The sequence below is a fragment of the Mus caroli genome, unplaced genomic scaffold (assembly GCF_978045245.1).
Source record: "Mus caroli unplaced genomic scaffold, Mus_caroli_1 scaffold_7, whole genome shotgun sequence".
NCBI lineage: Eukaryota > Metazoa > Chordata > Mammalia > Rodentia > Muridae > Mus > Mus caroli.
This window is the reverse complement of record NW_028227262.1, coordinates 71,334,129-71,358,072: the sequence shown is the minus strand read 5'-3', so window position 1 is coordinate 71,358,072 and position 23,944 is coordinate 71,334,129. Positions and strand designations below refer to the sequence as shown.

General features: G+C 39.0%; 1 protein-coding gene and 1 pseudogene across 3 annotated transcripts in view; one reads left to right on the top strand and one right to left on the bottom strand.

Moving 5' to 3' along the window:
* The window catches only part of Ctnna2 (catenin alpha 2), a 1,115,747-nt gene that overhangs the window by 1,009,377 nt on the left and 82,426 nt on the right, over positions 1-23,944 (bottom strand). The gene's annotated exons all lie outside the window — the stretch shown is intronic.
* Positions 21,392-22,236, top strand: LOC110295853 (TIM double twin CX3C motif protein pseudogene; annotated as a pseudogene).

Genomic DNA, 23,944 nt, shown 5'->3' with positions numbered 1-23,944 from the left:
CCAGCTCAAACAACACCACACTGACAGCACTTTTCTTTTAATGAGGAATAACAAATCAGAGAGTGCAGACTCTCATTCACATTCGGGATACAGATTGTTGTCATTTAAATACCAGAAAAGGCTTAAAGTCTGAATAGCAAGTGATTCATTAAAAATAAAGAAAATCTTTAGTACATTTCTTTGTAGACCTCTTATCTGCAATGGGGAAAATGCTTGTGTCTCATTTTCATAAAATCACTGAGTAGCTTTCCAGGATCCTCGATGAGATATGTCCAGGTTTAAGTGAGTGAGATTATGAGAGGCACAGCCTGTCTGAGGCATTTAATGTAAATAGAGCAGCTATGGCAAAAGTGCTACTTTGTATGCCACACTTATTAAATACGATGCTATATGGCAACACCTTCTTAATGACAGCCATTGACTGGCCCTATTAAGAAGCTTCAAGTCATGTATTTTAAAATCTTGAGTTTCAAATATTCTGTCAAAACAACTCGAGGTATGAGGTGAAAATTGCAATTTGGAAATCAGGAAAGGAATGAAATTAGAAATCTGTAATAAATAATGTCAGCAGGGCTGAGTGCATGCAAGGACAAACAGGTTGCTCTTTGGGGATGTGACAAACAGGGTTATGCAGGTCTCTGTGACAGTGCAGGGGATGCAGGAGTTGTCATTGATTTCCACTCCCTGTGTAGAACCTAGAACCACAGTGCCTTTCCTTTCATATCTCTTCTATCAAAGGTAGATCATATATGGGAGCCAGCACTATTCTCAGGCACAGTCCTCCACTCCAACTGCAAAGCAAGCTCCCGAGAGTCTGCTCTACTACAGGGGCACACACAAGCCTCTATGGTATCTACCATAGTGATGGGGCCTTCTATACATCCCTGGCTATTTTTTATTTAATTTTTAATTCATTTTTACACTCCATATTCCATTCCCCACCCCCCATCCACCCTCCAACGGCTCCACATCCCACACCTCCTCCCCACCCCACCCCATCTCCACATGGATGTCCCGACCCCCTACCCCACCTGATCTTTAAACTCCCTGGGGACTCCAGTCTCTTGAGGGTTAGGTGCATCATCTCTGCATGAACACAGACCCGACTCCTCTACTCTATGTGTGTTGGGGGCATCATACCAGCTGGTGTATGCTGTCTGTTTGGTGTTCCAGTGTTTGAGAGATCTCAGAGGTCCAGATGAATTGAGACTGCTAGTCCTTCTACAGGATCGCCCTTCTCCTCAGTTTCTTTCAGCCTTCCCTATTACAATAATGGGCATAAGTTGTTTCTGTCCATTGGTTGGGTGCAAATATCTGCATCTGGCTCTTTCAGCTACTTTTTGGGTCTGTAGGAGGGCAATCATGACAGGTCCCTTTTTGTGAGCACTCCATAACCTCAGTAATAATATCAGGTCTTGGGACCTTCCCTTGAGCTGGATCCCACTTTGGGCATATCACTGGATCTTCTTTTCCTCAGGCTCCTTTCCATTTCCATCACTGTAATACTTTCAGACAGGAACAATTCTGGGTCAGAGAAGCTCTGTCTTCCTACTGGAGGTAGGCTCTATAAGGTCCCTCTCCCTACAATCAGGCGTTTCATCTAAGGTCCCTCTCTTTGAGTCCTAGGTGTCTCTCATTCCCCAGTTCTCTGGTGCATTCTGGAGGATCCCCCCAACGTCCTATTTCCTGAGATTGCCTGTTTCCATTCTTTCTGCTGGCCCTCAGTGCTTCAGTTCTTTTCCCTCACCCAATACCAGATCAGGTTTCCCTCTCCCTCCCACTCACCCTTCTACCCTGTCCACTTTCCCTCCCAGACCCCTCCCTCTCTCCCCACTTGCCATTGCTTTCTTCTCTCTTCCAAGTGAGACTTTGGCATCCTCACTTGGGCACTTCAGCTTGTTGAGGTTTTTTAATTCTGTGGACTGTATCTTGGGTATTCTGTATGGTTTTTTGTTTGTTTGTTTGTTTGTTTTTTGTTTTTTTTTGTGTTTGGGGTTTTTTTTTTTTGGTCTTTTTTTGTGCTAATATCCACTGATTAGTGAGTACATACCATGTATGTCCTTTTAGATCTAAGTTACCTCACTCAGGATGGCTATTTTTATAACTGTTTAACTTTCAGGTCAGTGTTTAGGTGTTCCATGAACTAGATCAAAATATCAAAAGATGCTTGTAACATTTGTGGATTACAAATAAGAATGGAAAATAGAGTGCTTCTAAACTGATCCAAACTACAAATACCAAAGAAATGCTAAGAGTGTACAATACCTCAATAACTGAAGAGGCTGGCTTCAGGTGTTAAGAAGTTATTTCATTAAAAAAAAAATTTAATGTAATAACAAAGATATTTCTTTCTTTCTTTTCTTTATTTCCATTTTGTAAGTATTTTGCCTGTGTGTATATCTGTGCATTGTGTATATTCAGTGGTCTCAGATGCCAGAAGAATGTGTAGGATCCTCTGGAACTGGAGTTGCAGATAGTTGTGAGTGATGGGAACAAAACACAGAGTTTTTACAAAGGCATGAGTGTTCCTAACATCTGAACTAGCTCACCAGTGCCAAGACTTAAATACAATGCCTCAATATTGACACAAGGTGTTGATTCTGAACACAAGATAAAATAGAGACAACTCTCTGAATGCTTTGACCCAATGCTTAAGTCTCACCTAAGACACTGCTCTCTACTGATCTAGGTATGTGTGTCTGTTGTAGGACCTAGCTTTGATCAAATGGATATGCAGAGGATTTTGTTCCCTGGCCACTTGAAAATGGTGTCATTTTTGAAAAACAAATTCTTTTTCTGACTTCATCCGCCTTACTTTTGACACAGATTTCATATGGTGCCAGAAGGGATTTGAGACATGCATTTTTAAAAGTTTATGAAGAGATAATGCAATTTTCTGGAATGAAGAGGAGGAGTACAGGAGGATTCTAGGACCCTGACAGACTTATGCAGGCCCAAAGTCCATTCTGTTCTCCTCTAGACTTCTCCCTATCAATAACACAGAACTACAATATCTCCATGACCTCTTACTATGTGTGCACAGATCCAAATTTGTATAAAATGTTTAGTCTTTGAGAATTAAAAGGTCGGAATGATGTTCATTAAATAAAATGAGTATAAGTCAAATACAACTCTATATTAAACAGAAACAAAAGAATATCAATATCAAAAAAGTGTCTTAATTTACAAAGCAAACCAGATCGTGAATAAACTGGAATGGCAAAACTGAACTTAGAAACAACAAAATAAGATCAATTGTTAAAAACTAAGAAAGACAAACTGAATGAAAGTTTAGTGTCCTTCACAGATACCCAGTGGGATATGCCCGACCCCAAACTCACCAATGAGTGGCTCTCACAGGTACCCAGTGGGATATCCCTGACACCAAAATCACCTCTGAGACACTTCCTGAATGCATAAGTGACTGAAATTTTTATTCAGTTTATAAAAGGTGGAAGAACTGAAAATATTTTCTCTCAGAGGCAGAGGAAGCTGGGAATGCAAAGTATCAACGATAAATGGCAAGCAATTATGGTTACTGGGGGACAGAGGGGAAGGAAATAATAATGGCAAAGACAAGGAGACACAGTTACCGTTTAAAAGTAGGAGCAATCATCCACCAAGAAGTCAATTACCGAGATAAATCTCATTCAAGAACAGGGCTCAACATAAAGGCCTTTTAGAAATATCAATGCCAAGACTCAAGATCCTCCAGAAGAAGAGAAGCAAATTAAAGCAACAAGCTGGCATGACATGGCAATGAAGTGAGAAGAGGAAGGAGAACAGGGAGGAGGAAGAAGAGGTAGGGGAGGAGCAGGGGAAGAAGGAGAGACGATGGTAGAGAAGATGCAGGTGATGGTTTGATAGCAGGAAGTACTAGCTCATTTGTGCTATTTATTTTCCCTTACTGACCTAACTTAGCTGCAATTGTTAAAAGCATCATTGCTCTCTATGAGGACCTGAAACTGAGAAGCCAATACACATGAGTGGCTGTTCTGTGTTATGTCTATGATCAGTTAATGTCGATATTCTCTTCTAATAGCCTCCTAGCTCAGGGCTGACCATTCAACCACATAGCTACAATGGTTTGGGAATGGAGGGGTTGTGTGCAATGGGCCAGAAACATTTTGGGGTTTTGTTGGTTCGGTTGTTTGTTTTCATTCCTTTTGTATTATAATAACATATCAATGAAACATTTAGAAGTCTGGAAATTCCACTCTGCTTCATTGAGTTCAAGTATTTATTTGACTATTAGTGTGTGGTATCTGCCATTGGTTTATGAGAGTGTGCATGTGCCATGCTCCTATGGAAGATAGGAAAGGACATTAGAAGTTCTGCACTATTGTGTCTGTCTTTATTCCCCTGAGAAAGCAACTCTCATTGCATCTGCAGCTAGACTAACATCTAGAAAAACCCAGTTATTCTTTTGTGTCTATCTTCCTGAGGGAAGCTCACAAATACTGGGATTGCAGGGGAGTATACAGCCATGTTATGCAATGGATAGTGGTGCTGTGTGGGGCAAAGCTAACTCCCTGTCCATGTATTATGATTCTTAATTTAGACAAGAATAGTACAGGGAAGTCACCTAGGTTGTTCTGTGAAGAGGAAGATGGAAAATGGTTTCAAGCTATAAAACCCAAACTCTTTTTTTAATTAGATATTTTCTTTATATATATTTCAAATGTTATCCCCTTTCCTGGTTTCCCCTCTGAAAACCCCTATCGCATCTCCCCAGCCCCTACTCACCAACCTACCCACTCCTGCTTCTCTGTCCTGGCATTTCCCTATACTGGGACATAGAGCTTTCATAGGACCAAGGGCCTCTCTTCCTATTGATGTCCAACAAGGCCATCCTCTGCAACATATGTAGCTGGAGCCATGGGTCTCTCCGTGTGTACTCTTTGGTTGGTGGTTTAGTGTCTGGGAGCTCTGGGGGGTACTGGTTGGTCCATATTTGTTGTTCCTCCTATGGGGCTGCAGGCTCCTTTAGTTCCTTCGGTCCTTTCTCTAACTCCTTCATTGGGGACCTTGTGCTCATTCCAATGGTTGGCTGAGAGCATCCACCTCTGTATTTGTCAGGCACTGGCAGAACCTCTCAGGAGACAGCTATATCAGTCTTCTGTCAGCAAGCACTTGTTGCCATTCACAATAGTGTCTGGGTTTTGTGATTGTATTTGGGATATTAGCCCAGACGCTCAGAATACCCAAGATACAATTCATAGACCACATGAAGCTCAAGAAGAAGGAAGACCAAAGTATGGCTACTTTAGTCCTTCTTAGAGAGGTGAACAAAATACCCATGGGAGGAGGTACAGAGACAATGTGTGGAGCAGAAACTAAAGGAAAAACCATCCAGAGACTGCCCCACCTGGGGATCCATCCATAAACCGTCACTAAAACTGAAACTCTTAACTCAAGTTCTGGTGTACAGTCATAGGGGTTTACACACACACACACACACACTACACACAATGAAGTGTGTAGTGTGTGTGTGTGTGTGTGTGTGTGTGTGTGTGTGTGTGAGTGTGTGTGTTTCCTATCAGCTATCTTAACTGTAAGACATTATAGAATGTCAGATCATGACAAGGCTGAAGTGACTCAATATAAGAACTTAATTTTGGGATATGCTTTTCCAGTTTCATAGAATATTTTTAACTGCACAAATTATGCACACACACACACACACACACACACACACACACACAAGCTTCATGGCATAACTATAGCTTCTAGACTTCCAGGAATTCTCTCTTGATGGCTAGCAAGTGACAAAAGCAGACCTTACAGTGTTGTTCGGATGCTTTACAGAAGCATGCACATAGACAATAGAAGCAATGTTTAAAGTACATAAAGCCAGAGAATGGTCTGGAGAAATTTTCACAAATAAGATGAAAAAATTGCTTTGCATGTTGGGATAGCTGTCACTCAAATGTCTGTCCCCCTATGAGGAATCGCTACCACAAGCCAGGATATGGGGATGCACATGTATGCTAGCCTATACTACTTTTTGATAGAAATGGAATAATAAATCCCAAGGATTTCCTTGTAATTTAAATTTTGGAATGGTCTAATACAGAAAGAGAGCCACTATGGACTCTCAATTAGTCTATGAAGAAAGGTCAAACTTTGTTAATAATCCTTGAATGCATTTTCCCCAAAACTCAAAGAAATACTGGAAAAAATTAATAGTTGCACAACATGATGAATATGAATAATGAAATCAGGAGAAAAATCACTCTGACATTTAGAAATTAATTATACCAAATTTGTTTACAATTATACTAAAGCTGAGTTTATAACTGTTATAAATAAGCACTTTGATTACCTAATAATCTAATAAAGTAGAACACTGAGTATATGAATAGCACAAAAATATTAAATTCCAGCATGATTTTGTATAGGACATTGGCATCAACAAATATCAAGGAAAATACAACATTTACTTTCTGATTGACACAATTGGCTGCAGTGTGACATAGATTTAGGTTGTGTATGGACAGTCACCTTCCAGAAACAATCTGAAATGGTAACAAATTTTACAATTCACTTATGGAAGAAACTTAAGAGTCTTCTTCAAATTTGAAAACAACTTCATAAAATTTACATAAATTATTAATAATGCCATTCAGAAAGATGTTTTTCTAAACAAGTAATGACTATGTGCACAGATACCATATGCAGTTCTTAGTCAACCATGCCAGAGGAAAGACTGGAGTGCCATTTATCATCCTATTTTTTTCCTGGAGAAAACAATTTTTTCATATAAGGAGGTAACTCACAGCTTTGCATAAAAGAAATTAGAAGGCTGAGGAGATGGTTGAAGAGGTAAAGTGTTTAGTGTGTAAGCCTAAGGATCGGAGCTTGGACCTCAGAATTCACATCACTTCATACACAGCTGCCTGTGCCTGTATTCTCAAAATTAACATAGGATGAAACAGGAAGCAAGACAGAATCCCTGAAGGCAATGGATCAGCTAGCCCGGAATATAGAGCAGTGAACAGTAAGAGACTATCAATGTGGAAGAAGAGGACCAAGACCCAAGGATCTTCTCTGCCTTCCCTGTGCCCATGTGGTACATACATACCTTCTGTCCCTGTCTCTTCCCTTCTCCTATCTCTCACACATGTATGCACACACATAATAGAGGAAAAAGCCTACTGTGAGGAAGTTACACATTGGAAATTTTCTGAATTTCAGACACTGTAGTTTTTGTTTTCCTCCAATGTTTTACTAGGTATTTACTTCATTTACATTTCAAATGCTATCCCAAAAGTCCCCTATACCCTCCCCTCCCCACTGCTCCCCTCCCCACCCACTCCCACTTCTTGGCCCTGGTGTTTCCCCTGTACTGGGGCATATAAAGGTTGCAAGACCAAGGGGCCTCTCTTCCCAGTGATGGCCGACTAGGTCATCTTCTGCTAAAAATGCAGCTAGAGACACAAGCTCTGGAGGTACTGGTTAGTTCATATTGTTGTTCCACCTATAGGGTTGCTTCTTGGGTACTTTCTCTAGCTCCTCCATTGGGGGCCCTGTGTTCCATCCAATATCTGACTGTGAGCATCCACTTCTGTATTTGCCAGGCACTGGCTTATCCTCACAAGGGACAGCCATATAGGGGTCCCTTCAGCAAAATCTTGCTGGCATATGAAATAATGTCTCTGTTTGGTGGCTGATTATGGGATGGACGCACAGATGGGGCAGTGTCTGGATGGCCCATCCTTTCCTCTCAGCTCCAAACTTTGTCTCTATAACTCCTTTCATGGGTGTTTTGTTCCCAGTTCTAAGAAGGGGCTAATTGTCCACACTTTGCTCTTTCTTCTTCTTGAGTTTCATGTGCTTTGCAAGTTGTATCTTGGGTATTCAAAGTTTCTGGGCTAAAATGCACTTATCAGTGAGTATATATCATGTGAGTTCTTTTGTGATTGGGTTACCTCACTCAGGATGATCCCTTCAGATTCATCCATTTGCCTAGGAATTTCATAGACACTGTAGTTTTATCAATTTAAAAATTTGCAACTACACAAACTTATCTAAACCTATATTAATATTTTGACTATTTTTCATTTTTATCTTACTCATTTTATTTAAAAAGCCCCAAGTTGAGTATCATCCATAACCCACCAAGTTATAAGTATTTACTTGCTAGAGGGGAAAACAGCCTCCAAAACTGACACAAAATTGTTATGTATTCATATCTAATACTTTAATTTTATTTATTTATTATTAATTTTTATTTATTTTTATTAATTATTTATTTTGTTTTTAATTTTATTTATTTTTCTTTTTATTAGATATTTTCTTCATTTATATTCCAAATGCTATCCCCAAAGTCCCCTGTATTCTCCCCATGCCCTCAACCCACTCACTCCCGCTTCCTGGTCCTGGTATTCTCCTGTACTGGGTCCTATGATCTTTGCAATACCAAGGGCCTCTCCTCCCATTGATGGCCAACTAGGTAATCCTCTGCCACATATGCAACTAGAGACACAGCTCTGGGTGGGGGGTGTTACTGGTTAGTTTATATTGTTGTTCCTCCTATAGGTTTGCAGACCCCTTTAGCTCCTTGGGTACTTTCTATAGCTCCTTCATTAGGGGCCCTGTGTTCCATCCAATAGATGACTATGAGCATCCACTTCCGTATTTGCCAGGCAACAAAAGTAGAAATAATAGAAAGTGTTTTATGAGTACTTGTGCCAACTAATAAAACAAGCAAAATTTCTTTGAGAGTCACAGCTGTTTTCTGACACTATGTTTTTCTTTCACTGTAAGCTAACATGAAATAACAGAGGATACACAGTCTTTAACATCTAGCTTACTTATTAATGCTGCATATCCAACATCTGTACAGCAATTACATACTGTGTATTTTATTCATAACTTCATTTTATCTATGGCCACATCTCTCATAAAAAAGAAAAAACTGATTTGTTATAATATTTTCAAAAAGTGTATTGCCTTTTTAAACTGAATCTAGTATTTCTCTGTGTACAATTATTGAATACAGTTTACAGTAAGTAGAGTTTTGTATTTCCTAAGTAAATTTAAAAAATAAGGTGAATGTGGTATTTGGCATATACCAGCTCATTTTTTTTACATTAAAATGTGATATTTCAAAAATAAACAGCTCATTTCTATAAATAATACAGCTGCGTAAAAGTCAATTTGCTGATGAACAGCAAGGGTCCTAGATTTCAGATGCACACTGTGGAATCCCATGGTCCATTCTTGTTTGGACCAGACTCTGCCTAAGTCAGCATGCTGACTGAGAGAAACTAATTGACCACACTGTAACTCACTGCCCAACTCTAAGCACAATAGAACTGACATCATGAATTCGTTGTGGACATCAAATTTGGTGATCTACAGATGCCACTTAACAAGAATGTGGCAGGGCTGGCAAGATAGGTCAGTCAGCAAAGTCTGAGTTTGAATCCCAGAAACCATGTTTTAACAATGCCAGGCATGATGGTGCATGCTATTTTGTATTATTAATTGTGCTCATTCTTTGACAACTTCATATAATTTTGATAACTCTCTTTCACAACGTTTTTCTATTTCCCTCCCATCTTAATTAATACCCTGTCCTCCCAACCAGCTCTTTCCCAGGCTTACAGTTTTAGGATTTCTTTCATGACAATTTTGTTTAAACAGGACCATTTGAGTGACTACTGGCTTGGCTCTATCCAAGCAACATAGTGGGTTTATCAGTGAATATGAAATTGAAGACGATGACTTCCCCTCCTCTGTTAGTAGCAAACACCTCAAATTTGAGAGCTTGTCCTTCAGCCATGCCTAACCCATTCTTGTGCAAATTCAGAAGAGGCTTCTACAGTCTCTAGGAGTTCATGAAATTACTGCGGTGCCTTGTCCAGAGAATATAATTTCACAGCACTTCTCCCTAGCTCCTGGATCTTTCATTCTTTCTACCCATTGCATATATGTGTACACATATATATGTGCATTTACACAACCATATGTATGTAGATATACACACAGACATGCATGCATGTATGTGTGGCACACATGCACACACACATACACACACACACACACACATGCGCACGCACACACACACAAATACACATAGTAGTATATGGGGAAGCCTCACTAAATCCAATTACTATTAGTTACAATTTCTATCTATCATCTTGGCTTTAGTTCTTATCCAAAATATTTGACATAGAAAGGCAAGCACAAGATACATTTCCTGAAAGATGGGAGCAAACATACTATGTTTGATTTGGGCACAGTTGTTCTGACACAACCATTATTGCTTTATTACTATGTTCAAACATTTCCCACTACAGACTCCTGACAGAAAGCAGCAGAAGACCCTCTAAAATGTGCTCAAAAACAAAAAGGAACCTTGACATACATACCAAATAACAACAACAACAAAACTATACCTGCATTCTTAAAGTTTACAAAGAGTGTAACTGAAAACAGGCTTGTAATAAAACAAATCCAAGGAATGTCATTCTGGGGTTGGAACAAATAGCATCCATTGTCTTATAGCTGTATAAAAGATCACCTCCAACAGTTTGATAACATTTGTGTATTCATTGGGTATAGGTAACAGTGTCTTATTTAAATGAAAATATTATATGATGACTCATAATTTGTCCTAATGCTAAGAGTAACTGTGGGTACCATTGTTGGGACAGCTCTAAGAATAATGTCCTGTATGTCAAAGTTCACAGAAATGAAATGGAGCTGGAGGATGGGGAAGAGTGTCATGAGATGATGCCTTCTGGACAAGACGTGGCTGTTACACACAGGAACTCAAAGTGGTTGAGCTTAAATGCACAGGATAAAGCTGCATAAAATTCCAGCTGAGTGCAGTTGCAGCGGGGTTTCTAAGGCTGCAACCCCAGCTAAGGAAGCATGGATTTGATGGCTGCTTGGGAGAAAAGTTTCATTGCTCCTTAGAGGTGCTGCCTCAAAAAGAATGCTCATGTCCCAGTACACATGGACATACAGGCAGCAAGAACTAGACTCAGTGAGTTATGAGAGAGAGAGAGAGAGAGAGAGAGAGAGAGAGAGAGAGAGAGAGAGAGAGAGAGAGAAGAGAAGAGAAGAGAAGAGAAGAGAAGAGAAGAGAAGAGAAGAGAAGAGAAGAGAAGAGAAGAGAAGAGAAGAGAAGAGAAGACTTCACCCTGCTTCAATGTTATTCATTCACATCCTGTCCTTGCTTCTCAGGCAACCTCTCATGCATTTTCTATCATGAGTTGCTCTCACTGATGTTTTATACAATGAGAGAAACTGGTAAATATTTTTAGTATATGTGCTGCTGAAGCGAGCACATGGTAAATTTTTTTATCTACGTTCTTTCATTCTGAACAACTGTCAGGAGAGCCATCCATGCTGTGTGTATGAGAAGTGTTTCTCTTTAAATCCTGAGAATCCTGTGGTTGTGGCATATGCATTTATTCATTTAATGCATGTGTTGATCATCTTTAGGATCATTCTTCTGTTTGACTGTGATAAACAAAGTTGCTATAAATATTCATATTAAAGTCTTTGTACGACATATGTCAGAGGATTTTTAAATTATTAAGAAACTAACCAACTGTTCTCAAACTGTTTTTACCATTTATTTCCCAAGTACCTTATAAGGTTCTAATTGTTTGGTGAACTCACAGAAACTTTGTGCTGTAAGTCTTTTAACATGAACAATTTAGATAGTGTGTTTCATACTGTGATACTAATTTTCATATAAGTAATATTAAAATAAGTTGAATGAGCTGACTTTCCATAGTTTTCTTTTTTTAATATGAGAAGACCTTTTAATAGGTGTCATGAAGATGTTTGCATGCATGTATTTTGTGTACTTTAATCAAATTCTTTCATGTTTACCCTGTTCTCTTCCCATCCAATCAATGCCCATTGTAGGCTCCTTTCTGTGTCATATCTTATCCATGTCTTAGATTCATCCAGGAGAGAAAACAAGTACTACTTACCTTTCCAAGTCTTACAGTTTTCTTTTACTACGGTGATCAGCTCTATCCATTTTCCCACAACGTCAAAATTTCATATTTATTTTTTAAAACATACTCCCTAGTGGACAGATTATCATATCTTCTTTCCCCACTCACACAGTAATTGGCCTATAGGCTGATTCTATAACTTCTCTATTGCAAATAAGGCCTCAGTGGACATGAAGTGTTGGAGGATGTTCTGTATGCTGTCTTGGAGTCTCCAGGTATGCAAGTAGGAAAGGTACAGTGGAATCTCATGACAGGTCTATAGTACTGAGGAGCCACTATTCCGATTTCCATAATGACTGCACTACTTGACAGTCTTATCAACAGTACACAAGGTATCTTCCCAGCCCATAGCCCCACATCCTGCACACAATTATTTTCTAGAAGACAATCCTTCTGAAGGGATCTCAGTGCATATGGGACTTCCCTTTCGTTACACTGTAGGATGTTGAACATTTTGGGGTCCTCGTTCCTTAGGTAGTGATGCAGTGGGAATGGATGTAAGCCAGATCTCCAGGCTCAGAGCCATAAAATTCTGAGGGACACTTGTTTTCCAGATTCACCCTCCTAGAGGACTTTGCTTTCTGTCACACTAATCTGGCCATCTTACAACCCTCTGTTTCTTATCCATGACTTTAATGAGTCACATGCTTGTCAAGTCTTCATCTTAAAGACTGCTACTGGGAAGACAAACTTCACAAGTGTCTTGTAGATAAATGCTACCTATCCCCTTTGTGATAAAAAGCCAATTTTAATATTTTTATCAAAATTCTTCCCATGGTAATTTGTAAATTTACATTTCTATGAAGCTATGTGAACTACTGGATCCTTATCCTCTAACACCGATTGGGATGTTGGAAATTTTTGTATATAGGCATACATGCTTACACATTGAAACTGACTGAATGGATCACTTTAAAAATTCTAATTTAAATGAGAGGCAGGACCATTGTAGGTAAATGTCATATACTGCAGCACTCGGAAATATGATTGGCAGCTTTACAAGAAAAAAAAAAAAACAAAGAAATCATCTGTATTATTTTTCTCATTTCTCCCATGGAGATCAATGGGGGAAATGCCCATTGGAAAGTCAGGGAATGTTCTTGACGGATACTGAATCCTCTCATGTCTTAGTCGTGGACTTTCCACCTTCCTGGCCTGAGTCAAATCATTCTGTGTTGGCAAAATCATATAATTTGTATAGGTGATAGGCATCCTGTTTACAACAGTCAAATTAATACAGTCAATTTAATATATATATACCTATAGTCTGTTCAGATGTAATTAAAAGTCTTAAATAGCATATAATTGTTATTTACATTGATTTCAATTAGTCAAGTTTAATGTATACAGTTGTAGTTCTGTATGTTTGGTCAGCCTTTTCACCTATTGCTTGAATATTCTCTACACTGCTTTCTACATATATATTGATAGTTACCAGGTATGAGGAGCGCACTTGCCTCTCGGGTATTATTCACTCTAAAATGTGGAGAACTGGACATAATAACTCAGGAGCAATAAATAGCACATGCATGTTCAACTAGATCTTTTCATTTTTACATATTCCAGGGTTTCCTACTTAAGAAATAATGCTACCCATAGTGGACAGGTCTTCCCACCTTAATTAGAATAATCAATATAGCAGAGCTTGAACAATTCATCAATGACATTCTCTTCTCATATGATTCTAGATTGCTTCAGGTTGACAACTAAACTAACAGTTATAGATTTAGAGTTGCTTCTTCTAAGATATGTTAGAATTTGCAACCAATGGTTACTTTGGCATGTACTAATTAAAGAAGTAGAAGGGAAGTTAACAAGGGAACTTTGCTTTCTGAATATAAAATTGCACCAATTCCTTTGCAAATATTTTCTTTAAAATTTCTCAGATTTTTTTACATTGATTTTCTGTTTCCCAAAAATCCAATTACATTTCCCATTCCCACTTTTTAAACTATTAATTCCTTCTTAAGCTTTATTAAAAAATGCTGGCTCTAGTCATGGGGCTTGAATATATCATTCTGTTTATGCCTGGTGCCAGAATACCCTTGCTCCAAACAAGATTAACACTATCATAAATTAATAGGGAAATTTTAGTAATCTAATTATAAAATGAAATTTAGTTTTGTGTATAACTCATTAATAAAAATTGCTAAATACAGATTTGTTTTTATTTTCAGTTGGATATTGTACATAGAATACTAGAGTGCATATTTATCAATGTTTGTATATAGGCTTAATATTTATAGGTTTGTTTTACATATGACTATAATGAAAGTTTTACCATATTTCAGACTCAGACTGGTCAGCACAATGTTAAATATGAATGAAGTAGAAATAATAATAGTCTCTGATTTCAAGAGTTACTACGAAGCTATGGCAATCAAATTAACATGATACTAGTCAAACAACAAAAGCATAAATTAATATACAGAATAGAGAGTCCAAATCCAATCTATACTTAAGAAAATAATCACTAACAAGGGCACAAAAATGAGTAGAGTTTATCTTTCAACAAATAGAGTTAAGCACTTAGAATGGCACATGCTAAAAAAAATCAAAATACAGAATTTATATCTTCAAAATTTGACTAAAATCAGCTTGCTAGGACTTTCAGTACATATATAAATATAATATGTAAAACTGCAAACTTCTAAGAGGGTGACATAGGAAGGAATATGGATAATGGATAAGTTTGGACACAATGGTCTTTTAGATAAAACAAGGCACATATCACAAAAACTAAATCAAGAAGCTGGAGTAAACAACAAACTTCTGCTCTGTGACAAGTTTAGGCACATGAGGAAATAGACACATATGGAGAAAAAGTATTCAGGGAAGACACATCTGATAAAGAACTGTTATCTAAAACACACAAAGAATTCTTAATAGTCAACAATCAGTACATGCATAGTTTGATGGGAAAATAGGCTGAAGAGCTCCAGAAGATACAGACTGTGAGTGACCATACAGAGAGATTCTACACCTTGTCTGAAAATTAAAATAACAATGTAAAAATTCACATTGATTAAAGTAAGCAGATTATAAAACAACATAAATATTGGAGGGGATGTGGAACATGAGAAGTCCACATTCAGTGAAAGAATGAACACCGATGCAGCTCTTTAGGAAACAAGCTTGATAGTGGAAGGGATAAAACCTGGTGGTTCATTTCCAAAGATGCCACGATCCCAAATAAGTCCATATAAATAAGAAAACACTGGAACCCTGCTGACAGCCTGCTAAGATACCATGCCTCAACTACAAAGTTTGCCATAGAAAGTCACTAACATCCAAGGCTACTTGCAAGATCATGACCTGATAAGTTGAGTCAACAGAACATGAAAAGGGATGGATCCCTGGATATGGCAGTCTCCCATAATCAGCTTCCAAACACTGACACCATTGCATACACTAGCAAGATTTTGCTGAAAGGACCCAGATATAGCTGTCTCTTGTGAGACTATGCCGGGTCCTAACAAACACAGAAGTGGATGCTCACAGTCAGCTATTGGATGGATCACAGGGCTCCCAATGGAGAAGCTAGAGAAAGTACCCAAGGAGTTAAAGGGATCTGCAACCCTATAGGGGAAACAACATGATGAACTAAACAGTACCCCGGAGCTCTTGTCTCTTGCTGCATATGTATCAAAAGACGGCCTAGTCAGCCATCACTGGAAAGAGAGGCCCATTGGACTTGCAAACTTTATATGCCCCAATACAGGGGAATGCCAGGGCCAAAAGAATGGGAATGGGTGGGTAGGGAAGTGGGGGGGGGAGTATGGGGGACTTTTGGGATAGCATTGGAAATGTAATTGAGGAAAATACATAATAAAAAAATTGTGAAAAAAAAAGAACATGAAAAGGATAGGTGAGCACACATTTAGTTGATAAAAATGCAGGTGGAAGCTATAGTAGAAAAAATAAGATCAAGGTAGTCTTTAAGACTGCACTCTTCTGATATGTAGTAAGGAAAGGGAGAAAGGACCATGCATTCAGGGTCATAAAGACCTTCCTCTTGTCTAATCAGTACACTTACCTACCACTAAGCTAATATACACTTAGGCTTTAGTCCTCTTCTTATGAAGTGAAGATCTTTGTTTATCACAGTATTTTTTTTTATAAAACAAATCATTTTCTAATACGTACTCATATTGAACCAGTAGCCACAATTCTTGGTGTTTACTTAAAAGAATTCAAACTGTGTGATAAAAAAAAATCCTCAATGTACCTTACCTCTAATGGGCTCATAACTTTAGAAACCTGAATGTCACCAATATATCCATCATTTTATGAGTGAATCAAAATGCATGTACAGCCAGACAAAGGAATAATATTCATCACTAAGCATGGATTAAGTTATCAAGTCAGAAAAAGCCCTGAAAAAAACAAACAAGAAACAAAAAATGTCACAGGCATGCTATAAAGAGATTAGTCTGGAAAGGTTACAACTGTTCTACTCTTGGATGTTTACACAGTAAAAGAGAATAGGATTTTGTAGGAGACTGAGAGAAGATGTTGGACTACATAGGGTGTTTAGCACAGCAACATTATTCATCTGGTACATCATAACTAACTAATATTTGAGAAGCCACCTCAGGACGAGAGTCTCTACAGCCTCGTGGAAAGCAAGGATGATCAACCTCCTGGTACCAATGGTAAGAGCTATGGACTATATTGCCCTCCTGAACATGAATATCCTCAGTTTTTATCTAGACCGTTTTCCCTCAAACACCTCTTTAACACCGAGTTTCTGAAAGACAAGGCCTAGAAAAGTGTAGGACCCTATGTGCAGGATATCAGAGGTTGTCAACAGTGTTTCTACAAAAGACCACAGTTCAGAAGATTGATGTTGACCTTAGTGCACTTTTCAGGGGAGATTTAGAGAGAAATGGGAAGTTTGACTAGTCACTATGTAGCATTAAAGTGCAAAAACCTCTGAAAGCATGTTCTTCTGGTATCTCTTCTATTCTCACTGCTTCTTCTGGTAACTTCTGCTACTCAGGACTTGCTTTCTTGGTGTCACCCTATTATGTCTGTAGTTCCAGCATCAGGCTCCAGGTACAGCAGTCAACAAAGCTTGATGATAGCCTTTGTCATCTTTTCCATAGCACCTTTCCACTGTGTTTGTATACAGAGCATCAGGCTCTTCTTGCTTTCCTCTTTCACACCAACCTTGTACATCACATTATTTGCTCTTTCTTCTGTTATAGCAGTGTTCTGCAGCCTTTACTCTGAGTTCAGTGGCAAATACTCACCTTCAGAATCTGGAAGCACTTGGCTCTTGTAAATCCATTCAAATATTCACTAAATCCTTAAGTTCTACAACTTGACTTGGCTCTAAAATTCATAAAAATAATCACTAAATACTTAGTTTTCACATGTTGACCTGTATTTGCTAGATGTATGAAGGTACACAGCATCTGTATGATTCAAAGAGTTACAGTTATCTAGTACGACTCCCCCCATTAACAAATGAAAACAGCTGACTGAGAATAAATGAAGGATAACAATCACAGGTTTCCTCAAAGTGAGAAGAGTCCAACTAGGTCTAAAAGCAGAAATAAAGTTTCCCATGGAGTGAGAGGAGGGGTATGTAAGAATTACAGAGAAATGCATCACACTGAATAGGAGACCTGTGCTCTTAGGCTAAGACAGGTCCTAGTAAGAGTTGAGGCTGTGAAAGTAGTTGGCTCCTGGATGATGAGAAATACCATTCTAAAATGCAGGGAGAGCTGAGTGAGGATATTGAAGAAAAGCAGTCTGTAGTCAGATTAATAGTCTAGTAGGAAAAATTCAATGATGTAGCTACTCCTTTCCTCAGGATGACGTTATGTCCGATTTAATCTATTATAAATTAAATAAAACACCTCTTAACTTCCCAACATCAGAGCTAAGCAACACAGCACAACATAAAATACAGGCTGTTCTCAAATACCAAAATTACTTGGAGATGGGAAGTTGGTGCCACTGCCCAGCACTACAAGAGAAGATTGTACCTCATGTGACAAGGCAGAAAGACATAAAAGTCAAAACTTCAAAGCAGAAATGCTATAGACAAAAAAGTAATTTCCTATCATTTTAAAGTTTTTAAGTCATTAAGTCAATCGTTGACAAGAGATTGCTGAGAGGTTAAGAGTGAATATTCAATGCTCTTCCAGAGAAACAGTGTTTAGTTTTCAGCAAGCACACTATACAGCTTATAGCTCATAACTGCTTATAGAACTTTGGCTTTAAGGTATCCAGTACTTTGTTCTGCCTTCTCTAGGGAACTGCATGCCCATAGGTGCATGTGCCCGAAAACACACACACACACACACACACTCACACACACTCACACAGTTAACAAAGCTGAAACTTAAAATTCATTTTATGATAAGCTAAGGACTGTCTACAAGATAGACTGAATTTAAGTAACATAAGGAAAAAAAGCCAGTCAAGGATTCTTAGAACAGTTCAGGAAATGAACAAAGTCTACATGAAGAGAGTAGACAATATTTAAGACTGATGGAAGAGGGAATAGAAAATATGCTAAGAGACTGTGCTGGTTTTCGGGCATTGGTGGCACATGCCTTTAATCCCAGCACTTGGGAGGCAGAGGCAGGCGGATTTCTGAGTTTGAAGCCAGCCTGGTCTACAGAGTGAGTTCCAGGACAGCCAGGGCTATCCAGAGAAACCCTGTTGCAAAAACCAAATCAAACCAAACCAACCAAACAAACAAAGAAACAACAACAACAAAAAAGAGACTGTGCTGGTACTGCAAAGGAGCAGGTTTCTGATCCCAATAACCACATGTTGAGATGCAACTACCTGTAATTCTATTTTGAGGGAATCCAATGTTCATTTCTGGCTTCTTCAGGTTTCTGCACACATGTAGCACACACCAAGTTACTCATGTAAGCATTTATACATACTAATATACATAAAATAAGTGAATATATATATATATATGAATATGACTTGGGAAGGGAGAAATATGAGGAACATATTAAGCACAGTGATATTAACAACAGCTTATAAAATGTAAAATATAATATAATGTAATTAATACAATATATAAAAGAGCTTATACCACCTGACTTCAGGGCTGGACTCATAATGCTAGCAGTACAGGCATCCACTAAAATTGAAGTACAAGATAATATGACAACCAGGGACAAAATAAGTATAATTTTAGCTGAACTGAATTTGGGAAGCCCATGGGTGCTTACATCTAGGGAATAGCTGCAAAGCGATCTGAATGCTCAGGAGAGAGCTGTGAACTCAAAATAGAGATCTATGATCTTGATTACCACACCCAGTAAACACAGCAGATAAGTAAGGAAAGCAGGGTAAATTACCCAAAGAGCACAAGAAGACCAAGATTCTGCATAAAAATAGAAACTAGGTGGAGCTATATTTTTAGAGATGGGGTAAAGTTTGTCTAAAAGGGATGCTGAGAGGGATAGACTAGGGCAGAATGGGAAGGGGTAGGAGAGTTAGGCATGGGAAGACATATTGTCCACATCACAACCCCAAATATCCATCCTAATCCACACATACTCCTGCTTGTCAACCTCATGCTTCAAGTAGGAAACGAACAAGTGTAAGCCTGGGTCACTGCCTGCACTGGCCTCAAACCCCACATCTGCAACCTGTGCTTTGGACTCCATAAGCAGTTTACTGTCTTTATCCTTAATATCCATCAATAAAAGAGATAATAATATCCATCCGAGACATTGTGAAGAATAAGTAAGTTAGTATTGGATACAGAACTTAACTATTGTACAGAGGGAAGCCTATAAATGTGACACAAGGAGGCAGAGGAATCCCTGAGTTCCAGGCCAGCCTGGTCAACACAGCAAGTTTCAGGATAGGAAGAGCTACACAACAACAAAAACAGACAAAAAAACAAACCCATAAAAACCAAGACGGAAAGAAATGAAAGAAAGAAGGGTAGTTCTGGGCACAAATGCAGCTTATGGTCTTGAATGTACAGTGATGCCAACTGAGCCACAGGCAGCAGTAGTTCAGAAGGGAAAAGTGGTGCTGAGCTCTTATGGCACATAGGTAGGAGGGAGATGCTGCATTTTAACCATAGTTTTGGAAAGAGAGAGTCCAATAAGAACTAGGGAGGATGAGAGGTGAAGGGATTAGTAGCCTAGAGGTGGTCTTGTGGGGAAGAAGCAGAGGTAATGCATACAGCCATAATCTCTCACAGACACACACAGACACATACAAACATGTGTTCATACACACACAGAGACACATGTTCACATACATACAAAAAGAAAATAAGTGGTTTTGAACACTTGTGTGTTTATTTATGTGTGAGTCTGAATGTATAAGTGTATGTGTACATCTATTTGTGTGTATGTTTCCATGTGTGTGTGTGCATGCAAATGTGTATATGTGATATTGATATCTCTATATATGATTATATATAAATGAGTGTTAAGTGTGAATGTCAGTGTGAATGTGTATGAGTGTATGAGTATATGTGTATATGTGTATGTGAGTATGCATGTATGTATGTGTGTGTATAGGAATATATGTATGTATGTATGTATGTATGTACGTGTTAATATTATGTTAAACTTAGAAAAATCAGAACAAGTTTATAGTAATAATGCTCTACTCCCAGAATATGAACACTAAACGATGGAAAAAAGAAAATTCCCCACATCATCAGCTGTCGATCTGGCAACAGTACAGAGAAGAGTTCATCTGTTTATAATTTCAATAGAGGCAGGAAAGAGGAGCAGGAATTCATGAGTGTGAGCAAGAGAGATGTCTCAGAGGAAAAGACGCTTTCCACCAAGCCTGAGAACCTGAGTTCCATCACCAGAACTCACAAAAGGAAGAACAGTAATTTCTGCAAACTGTCCTCTGATCTCCATAAGCACACTGTGGAATGTTGCACACCTATACAGATGCAAACAACACACACACATACACACACACACACAAACCAAACAACAAGAAAAAGATCATCACCCCTATGTAAAGACATACAAGGAGTTCAATTTCCTAAAAGTAAATCTTGTTCCGCTCTCTGACTGACCGTCCTTGCAAGGGGAATCTTTCTTTATAAATGTGATTCTAATGCCAGCTGTGGTGGTATGATAGAAAATGGCCCTTATAGGCTCACAGGGAGTGGCACTATTAGAAAGCATGGTGTTGCTGGAGTAGGTGTGGATTTATTGAAGGAAGTTTGTCACTATGGGAAGATTTTGATGTCTCAGATTCTCAATCCAGGCCAGTGGTTCACAGTGTCTTCCTGCTGCGTGCAGATCCAGATGCAGAGCTCTCAGCTCAAAGGAGAAGGGAGTATTCTTTGTAAGAGGGAACCACTGGGAGGGGGCAGTTTGGGGGATGTAAATAAATAATTTGAATTTAAAAAAAAAGGAAAGAAAAGAATAAGGGTCGCCATGGCGGAGGTGCAGCAACTCCGAGTGCAGGAGGCTGTGGACGCCATGGTGAAAAGTGTGGAGAGAGAGAACATCCTGAAGATGCAGGGCCTCATGTTCCGGTGCAGCGCCAACTGCTGTGAAGACACCCAAGCATCTATGCAGCAGGTGCACCAATGCATCGAGCGCTGCCATGCGCCTCTGGCTCAAGCCCAGGCTCTGGGCTTCAAGCGAGCTGGAAAGGTTCCAGGACCGCCTGGCCCGCTGCACCATGCATTGCAATGACAAAGCCAAAGACTCAATGGATGCAGGAACTAAGGAGCTTCAGGTGAAGCGACAGCTAGACAGTGTGTGACCAAGTGTGTGGATGACCACATGCACCTCATCCCAACAATGACCAAGAAGATGAAGGAGTCTCTGTCATCCATCAGGAAATAAAATTGTTTGCCAGTGACCATTGGGACTGCGGGCAGGCTATTTAAAAGGAAGAATGGAAGTTTAATATGTTAAGCAACGTTTAAGAATGAGGAAAACTTAGACACAGCAAGTTCCAGGCAAATGCTGCTCACTGCTGGACACTAGTCCCTTTAAATCCGGATCTTAGAAGGTGAAGTAGGAAGAAGCTGGTGCTAAGATTTGGATCGCAGATAGCTCAGAGGAGAGGTCTAGGTCCTAGATATTCATATGCAAGTATCTGTTCTGTAGTAGAGATCAACCTTGTACCAAGAGCTGAGCTTCTTACTACAAACATCCAGGCTGGCAGCTCTCTTCAACCTGCTGGTAAAATCTGAGGAGTGGTGCATCTCCTCAGAGAAGCTTGACAAATCCTGTTGACCAGAAGTATCACCACACCACCTTCCATATGCTGGGAAACAAAACCCAGTAGGCTAGGAATTCAGAGGAAAGGATTTCCTTTACAAGTCTATATTTTGCTGCTTTTTGTCTTATATGCAGGGCATACTGGATCTAAGATACAGAAGGCGGAGTGGTTTGAGTCACTTCTAAAGGTTCCTGGTATTATGTACCATCAAGATGGGAATGTCCATTTCTTCAAATTCTGTTACTCTAGATGCCCCTGAAGAAGCCGGACAGTGTCACACAGTAAACATGGGAAACAGCCTTCTTCACTGACTTGTGCAGCAAAGTGACACATCCTTATGAAAAGCAAGAGGGTTGGCTGTCACATGCCAGTCGCTGAGAATAAACAGTAACTAGGAATTGTTGAGAAGTGTGAACCCAATATTAATCAGCTCTGAATCTACAGAGCCTTATATCAACAAGAAAGCCAGAAAATGAGCAACTTGGGCCACAGAGAGCTAGGACCACTGTAGAAAAAGAGAGGCACACACTTTCTTGCCAAATGCCATTTTTGCCTGGGTGTTTTTTATTTTTATTTTCTTTGCAGTGCAGTGTTGCTGGCCTAACATAGCACCTTATCTTTTGGATAAGTACTATGTTGTATTTATACCAATTAATTACTTGAAACAGTGATACATCTGTCTTTTTGCTGTGTCAAGCCTGCAATATATTTTCCAAGTGGTTTGGTTTTTAAATAAAGTTTCATTGTCTCCAAAAAACAAAAAAAAAAGAATAAAAGAAAGAAAGAAGGAAACTATTAAAAAATAGCAACAAGCCAGATGTGGTGGCACACACCTTTAATCCCAGGACTCTGGAGGCAGAGGCAGGCAGATTTCTGAGTTTGAGGACAGCTTGGTCTACAAAGTGAGTTCCAGGACAGCCAGGGAAACCCTGTCTTGGAAAACCAAATACACACACACACACACACACACACACACACACACAAATATATATAAATAAAAAATATATAAAATAAATAAAAATAAAAAATAGCAACAACAACAACAACACCCATATAGACTCATAGAGCGTTACATTATTAGGAGATGCGACCTGGCTGGAGCAGGTGTGGCTTTATTAGAGGAAATGTGCCACTACACATTTAAGGCTTTAAGGTCTCAGATGTGCAAGCTAGGCCAGTGGTTCACAGTCCCTTTGTGCTGCCTGCAGGTCCAGATGCAGAACTCTCAGCTCATTTTCCATCACCACGTCTGCCTGTGTGTCACCATGCTTCCCTTCACAATGATAATGGACTGAACCTCTGCACTGTAAGTCACCACCAATTAATTAGTTTGCTTTGTAAGAGATGCCATTGTTAGAGTGTCATTTCACGGCAAGATATAAGTCATGTACAAATGGATGAGAATCTCCTAATGGAAGAAAGACTCCATCATCAGAGGTGTTTATACATGTTATTATTTAAATGGTATTTAAAATTGTCACAGGATTTACAAATATGTTTTCGTGATTCACTTACACATATCTCTTCTGATCCAGTTTAAATGACAGAATATGAAACAATTAAATTTATCTTACAGGAAACCTAGGAATGTTATCAATGGTAGAGTTTTATAAACCATAAGAGACATGCCTACTAATTTCCTATCTTACCAGTGCCCAGATATGTTTAAGAAACAAAATGTAACACGTACCACAACACAAAACTATCAGATTCAGCTTCAGTTACATCATATAAAAACTGAAAGTCACATA